Source organism: Silene latifolia, chromosome 10 (genome assembly GCF_048544455.1).
Source record: "Silene latifolia isolate original U9 population chromosome 10, ASM4854445v1, whole genome shotgun sequence".
NCBI classification, from domain to species: domain Eukaryota; kingdom Viridiplantae; phylum Streptophyta; class Magnoliopsida; order Caryophyllales; family Caryophyllaceae; genus Silene; species Silene latifolia.
This window is the reverse complement of record NC_133535.1, coordinates 72,141,045-72,147,534: the sequence shown is the minus strand read 5'-3', so window position 1 is coordinate 72,147,534 and position 6,490 is coordinate 72,141,045. Positions and strand designations below refer to the sequence as shown.

General features: G+C 38.4%; 1 long non-coding RNA gene across 1 annotated transcript; it reads left to right on the top strand.

Moving 5' to 3' along the window:
* Positions 1-201: 201 nt before the first annotated feature.
* Positions 202-3,348, top strand: LOC141605673 (uncharacterized). Its single transcript, XR_012526421.1, has 3 exons — positions 202-440; positions 1,145-1,272; positions 3,034-3,348. It is a non-coding gene; the product is annotated as an uncharacterized LOC141605673 (long non-coding RNA).
* Positions 3,349-6,490: the final 3,142 nt, after the last annotated feature.

Sequence of the window (6,490 nt, the reverse complement as noted above, 5' to 3'; positions counted from 1 at the left end):
ACACTACTACAATTATCCTCTAAGAGGACGCTCCATAGAGTACGGTTGGGGGCGGAACCGTCTTATATCAGTCAATAAATTTGGTGCCATTTGTGATTAAATACTTAGGATGCTTAATAAGAATACCCGTCCTCATTGTAAAAGTAACAAGACGGTTGGTCAATAAAACCGTCTTCTTATTAAAATAGAAGCGGTTATTTACTAGAAGGTCTTCTTATTTTTTTGATTTTGATGATCCAAATTCCCCACTACCTTCATTTTACTCCATATTCAAACCCAACAATACACGCACTCATACCCTAAACCATAAACCCCCATCATCACCGTCTGACGCTACCACCAGTGCCTCGCAAACGACCACCACCAGATCCTCCTTCATCATCGCCCTAACGCCAACACCCTACCGCCGATCACCGCCTGTTGTTCATCTCCTTACCGAGGTATGTGTCAATTGTCATATTTTTCATTTGTTATAAATCGTTTATTTAGTACAAATTGATTTAGTAAATACCATAATTGAACAATGAAATCAATTCTGCATATCATATTCTTCATTTAATTCCTGTTAATTCGTTTATTTAACTTATTTTGCTGCTCCGTTTTTCCGTACATATTGCTATCCCCAATCCCCTTAATCCGCTTGTGCTTATCTGTGTCATTCTTGATCTTGCTAAATTTATCAAGTTTTCTTACCGCACGCTCTTTCGTAAGAAGACAGTTTTATACGTTAGATTATCATGAGACCGACCCTTACAATGGAAAATTGTCCTAATGTGCCTTGGGTAGTGTTGGAAATTCAGTTGTATGATGAGATTCGAAACGTGAGGAATTCATGGTTATTTAATGGTTGTTCTGGCTACATGGATTTTCCGCTTTAATAATCATAATCAGCATCCTCCAATGTTTTTAAGCGGAAAAAAATAAAAAAAAATGCAATTGCAGTTATAAATTCATTGCATTGTCGAAAAACTGTCATCGATCATGTATTATGCAATATAGACGTAGTTTAGATGAGACCGTCTCACACAAGGCTAACTGAATGAATCGGGGATTAATCACATTCTCTAGTTGATCATTCTTTTATCGCCTTTTTGTGTATTCGGTTTTGTATAGAGGTAACCAATACGAAAACCTGTTGTTTCAGATTGATGAAAAAAGTTCAAAGGGATATCGTCAACCACAGGGCTCTAAGGCATCCAAATATTGTCCGGTTCAAAGAGGTACATCGTCGAAACGAAAGCAATTCAGTTGGAAATTCAGTTATGTATAGAGGTAACTAGTGGCTTCATCTTCATCTTTTACCCTCTTTAAACTTTCCTGTAATACTGTTATCTGAAATTTTCTCTCTTCCATTTCAATTGTTCAGTATCTCTTCTGATTTTTTATTTTCCCCTCAATTCTTTCTCAAATATAGCGCTCACCTATAAACCACAACATTCACTACTCAAAAATCCTACCCTATCTTCAGATTGTATGTAATAGGGGCCCTAGTATTCTTTTTGTGTATATTAGCACGTAGTGTAGAATAATTTCTAAAACTTGGTATTTCCAAAAGTTGACCAGAAGAATTGTATCCTTTAGAGTTTGACTTTGTCAATTATTATGATTTGATATGCTTAGTTTGGTCATCCTAATACGAGAATACCGCAATTGAAATATCTTCAGAGATGTTGCACTCATAGAGGATTCACTTATTGGTGTGGAAAGTTCATTCAATGGCCCTTCCTTAAGTACCAAATTAGATCCATCACTGCCATTTGAACCAGGCTAATCTTGATTTTTTTTCTTCCTTTGACAATTTGATAACTGGACAAGTGAGGTCATCATCTTCATTGTCTTCAGTTTCGTCATTTGATCATCTTCAAAAATCTAATTGTTCAAGATTGAGTAATCCTTGTTATGTGGAATACAAAAAGATGGAGAATTTCTTGCATGTAACTTGATTATTTGCTTTCAATGAGTATCTAGAACTCATTTTCAATTTCTTGGTTAAGCGATCTCAATTGATTAGTTTCATGTTCAGATGAACTAATTTTGTTTTCAATGGAGAGCATGATTAGATGCCAATAGAAAAGAAAATGAGGGGTTACTCGTTTAGCATGTAACCGGTCCACCTATTTTAATACTCCCTCCGATCCGCACCAAAGGTAATATAGGGAAAAATGGAGTATTTAAGAAAAATGTGGAAAAAGTAAGGGTAAAGAGGGAAAAAATAGGTGGGCCATGTAATATATCCGAATTCGAAAATAAGTTGGGGATTAAAAAAAAATGAAGGTCGGAAATAAAATACGGTGGGAATTCGGATATATACGGTGAAAGTTGGTGGTAAGTTTTAAAAATCAAAATACATGGTGGTAAGCTATTAAATAGGGAGAATACATGGTGGTAAGTTTTAATTTTTCGGGTGTCACCAACAAAAACAGCTAAACTCTATGGATCCAGTTTTCGGGTGTCACCGACAAAAACAGCTTGAATGGAAACTTATAAAGGTACCCCTTTAACAAATACTTCCTCCATTCAACTCTACTCTACCAATTTCATTTCCGTACACTATTCACGGGTGAGTATTCAATTTCAATTTGGATCTTGTTTGATTCGTCTTTACGAGTACATTAAAAATATCTAACTTTTATAATTTTTGCAAATACGTAGCTAACAATATTTAGCGCGTAAAACACGCGTTGACAAACGTGAAAAAGGAAAGTGGTAGAGTGGAGTTGAATGGAGGAAGTAGTACTTTTATCTCCTAAATTATATAGTCTATGTTTTATTGTTGTGGGCTTATTGTATATATGTTCTAGTTGACATGATTTCGATTTTAGTGTCCTACACAGCCCTTTGGGTCCGTTTTATGTGGATTTTATGTCTGCCGATATATGTTGGAGATCATTAGACGACGATATATTAATATCATTCCAAATGTACGTCCTTTCATTTGTTTATTTTGTTTCAATATTTACTTCATTTTATATAAATTAAACATGTTGGTATGTAAATAATTGTAATTGTGTGTTTTGGTTACTTTGTATGTAGTTCATGATTAAAGCTCCAAAGACATACTCCTCGGTTGAGCAAATTGATGAGGTGCGGGATATTTGGGCTAAATATGCATTGGAGTTCAAGGCGCAAGTATTTGATGGCAACGTCTAAAGTAATTAGGCTGATCGGATAGTTTAAGTGATGGTTTGTGGACGGAGAAACTCGTGTTAGTGCTTGTGTTCAAAAATCAATTGTCGGTAGCTTGTATTTTGGAGGTTCACACTTATTTGGTTTTGTTTGGTTGGATTTTAGAGTATAAGTGTAAAATTTGCTGGATTTTTTTGAAATGTAGCCGGATATAATATTTAAGCTATACGACTATTTTCGTATAGGGTATGGATGAAACAATTTCCTTTTTAAAAATATGGTTGTGTGAAAGCGTATTGATGCGTCTCAATACTGTGCACGCTATATTTGTAAATTAGCGAGAAATTGATTTCAAAAATTGGCGCGAAATTAATTTTAATAATTGGCGCAAAAATTCGGAAATTGGCGTGAAATTGATTTTAAAAAATAGCGCGAAATTATTTCAAAAATTGGCATAAAAATGTGTAGAAGACGGTTCCATGACAAAGCGTTATGAAGCAGGCGAAAAAATTGTGCGCGCCATTTATCCAAAACAAGACGGTTATGACGCGCATCCGTCCTCTTAGTAAATAAAAAGAAGACGGTTCGCATAGACAACTGTCCTGCTTTTAAAAACAAACGAAGACGGTTTGACTTTATTTTAACCGTCCTCTTAGGCAACGAGGACGGGTGAATTAAGGACGGTTTGTTTAAGTAAAAAGGACGGTTTTGAACCGTCCTCGTAGCCCATAATTGTAGTAGTGATACCAAAGCCGCCAAAGCCCCCACATCCAATATCCACAACAATTACCTTCCCAATACCCACTCCACAATGAATTCCAAATGCCACAATACAACCACTCTCACACCCACCCAAAAAAAGAAGATGAGCATGAATTTGACATTCAAAATATGGTTCTCCAAATGATGGGAGGCCAACAAAATTTCTTCAAACAAGTGCTAGAGGAGAGCCAAAATAGGGACAATGTTCTTCAAAGCATTGTTACCCATGGTGAGGAGTTGGCAATTCAAATTGCCCATATGAAGGAAGCCCAAGTAACTACTCCTCACCATTCCTTAGACATTGATTATGAATGCGAGTTTGAAGGAGTTACCTTTGGTAAGAAGTGGGAAGAGCCAATCTCTTTGAGCTCTTGTGAGTATGAAAGTGTGGTATTTGATGAGGAAGATATGAGGTTGGGTAAGCCAAATAGTCTTAACTTTTGTGAGTATGAGGGTGTGACTTTTGATGTGAACATTGAGATGGTGGAGGAAGAGTTATTGAGGAGCAGAGAAGCCCCTATTTATGATTCATATGGAGAAAGCAATGATGACGCATCTATGGAAGAATATGATGAGGAAAAGATAGGCTTAAATGATAAGGGGAGTTGTGAGATCAACTTGCTTGAGGAACCCATCCTTGAGAAGTTTGAAGATTGCTTCAATGAAGAAGAAGAATGCCTTCATAAGAATCTTTTCAAACCCACTATGGAGCTCATAATAGTTGGAGACGACATTATGGACCTTCTCACGAAAGTTAAATCGTCATACAAAAATCACTTAGTGGAGAAGCTCAAGCGCAAAGCTACAAATGAGTTTACTTATGGAAACTTGGCACCCACAATCTCAACTCCCAAGACACCCCATCATCAATGCCATGAAAGTACACCTTCTATTCTTGGAAGACCACCTAGTCCAAGTTTTTTCATCATCAACTTTAGAAGAAATAGGAGCAACCGGAAAACCTCCTATGACAAGAATCTCAAGTTTGCTAATTTTAAGAGCCGAGAAGGCCATCATGACAAAGCAAAGAAGAAAGGGAAGGAGTTCAAAAGGAGACCCCTCATGGATTGGCCCTACTCTCTTTTGCAATGGTTCAAAACTTACTCATGCTTACTTGAGGACCATTCACAAGCTTTTGACCAAATTTTAAGAGCCTTGAGCTCTATGGACAATAGATTTAAACATTTCAAACTAGTTTGGTGGAGTCCTATCTCAAATCACCATTGGTAACATATTCCTTTCTATAATTTTGCATTGTATAATATTTAGCATACTTATAGATTACTTGCATTTTTTCTCTACATGAGAGTTGTGAGGGAGGGTCCCTTATCCATTCTTTGAGCAAATTTTCAGAAATTGATAAGAAGGAAGCACAAAAGGGTGCAAGGGAAAGGATTAGCATGAAAATATTGAAAGGTTGACAAGGAGCAGCTAGGATGCACGTCCCGACATTGGCCCGCTCGTCCCGAGCTGTGCTTCAGGCAAACCAAATTGTTGTCATAAGATCTGCGTGACTTGGAGTTAGGACGCACGTCCCACTACTGATCCGCTCGAGCTAACAACAGGACGCTCGTCTTGAACGGTACTTTGAGCAAAAAAATTTCCTGGATGAAAATCTGGGCAGATTTTTCAGAGGACGCGCGTCCCACTTATGATCCGCTCGTGTTGACCCCAAGATGTTCATCCTAACCTGTATTCAAAAGAAGAAAACCAGTTGTAAGGGAATCCGCGCGTCCCCTTGGTAGGACGCCCGTGCAGCATCTTCAGGACGCTCGAGCTGATGTCAGGACGCACGGATTGTAACGGGTAAACGCTAGGTCACAGTTTGGTACGCTCGAGCCCAACCCTAACCCGCTCGTCCCAATACCCTTCTTTGTTATAAACGCCTCCCCCACCGTCCCTTTTTCCTTATCTTATCAAATCAAAACCACATCTCATAATCCCCCTTACAAACTCTATCAGAAAAACCCAATCCCCATCACAAAAATTGAACAAATCCCTACCAAACACATCAAGCAAGGATGAATCTAAGGAGCAAAAGTAAGAAAGCAACCGAGACCGTGCCTAAGCGTCGCAAGGGTGCTACTTCATCCGCCTCATGGGAGGCAAGGGGCCGAGAGAATGTAGTGATACACGGTGTTCCACAACTTGAGTAATTCCCGGAGATACTTTTCACCCAAGATGGACACCGCCAACGATTTGAGCAATTGCTAGGTAAGGACAATGAACCTACTCAATTCATTGATCTTGATGCATTAGAAATACTTGGCATATGGCATCAAACGGAGGTATTCTTCAATGGCTTGGGTCTTGAGAAGATGTTCTATGCCCATGAGGACACTTAATTGAGTCTCACGCTAGAGTTTTTGTGTAGTCTCCGTGTTGTCACTAATCGGCGAAAAGAGGTCGGCATGGAGTTCCGTCTTTGCAATAGAGACCATAGGTTGGCTCTAGACCATTTTGCAGGTATCTTTGGTCTTGAAGTATCGAGGGACAACACTGATAAGCCCTCCAACTTTACTGTTAACTACCTATGGAGGGCCATTTCTGGGAGAGAACTCCATTCCTACAAGCAATGTTATACTTTTGCTATCTAACATCT